Source organism: Meleagris gallopavo, chromosome 1 (assembly GCF_000146605.3).
Source record: "Meleagris gallopavo isolate NT-WF06-2002-E0010 breed Aviagen turkey brand Nicholas breeding stock chromosome 1, Turkey_5.1, whole genome shotgun sequence".
NCBI classification, from domain to species: domain Eukaryota; kingdom Metazoa; phylum Chordata; class Aves; order Galliformes; family Phasianidae; genus Meleagris; species Meleagris gallopavo.
In genome coordinates this window covers 95,122,628-95,122,976 of record NC_015011.2, presented here as the reverse complement: position 1 = coordinate 95,122,976, position 349 = coordinate 95,122,628, and the positions used below count along the sequence as shown (strand labels likewise).

Sequence of the window (349 nt, the reverse complement as noted above, 5' to 3'; positions counted from 1 at the left end):
GTTTTTGTTTGTTTGTTTTTAATAATAATGGTGTCCAGGAATATTGGAATATTGAAAGCTTCCCTTTGCCTAATAAAAAGTAGTTTCTCATTGCTGTGGCGATAGTGTGCTAGCTGTATAATAAAAACATTTCTGTGATGTCTATAAACAGTGTCTCTTGTTATTCTGTTCCTTCCTTGACCTGGGAAAGACCTAAAAGATGTTTGGTGGAGTTGGGCATACAGTCCTGCTTAACTTTACTTGATTGTTGAATGATTCTGAAAGGCTCCATAGGGAAGAGCTGTTTTGATTGAGCACTACTGGATGAAAAGTGTGGAAAAAACTTTTGTCTGTTCAGTGTTCTTGTTAC

At 36.4% G+C, this 349-nt stretch overlaps 1 protein-coding gene across 7 annotated transcripts in view; it reads left to right on the top strand.

The window, feature by feature from the left end:
• ROBO2 (roundabout guidance receptor 2) overlaps positions 1-349 on the top strand; it is a 455,306-nt gene that overhangs the window by 1,509 nt on the left and 453,448 nt on the right. The window lies entirely within an intron of this gene.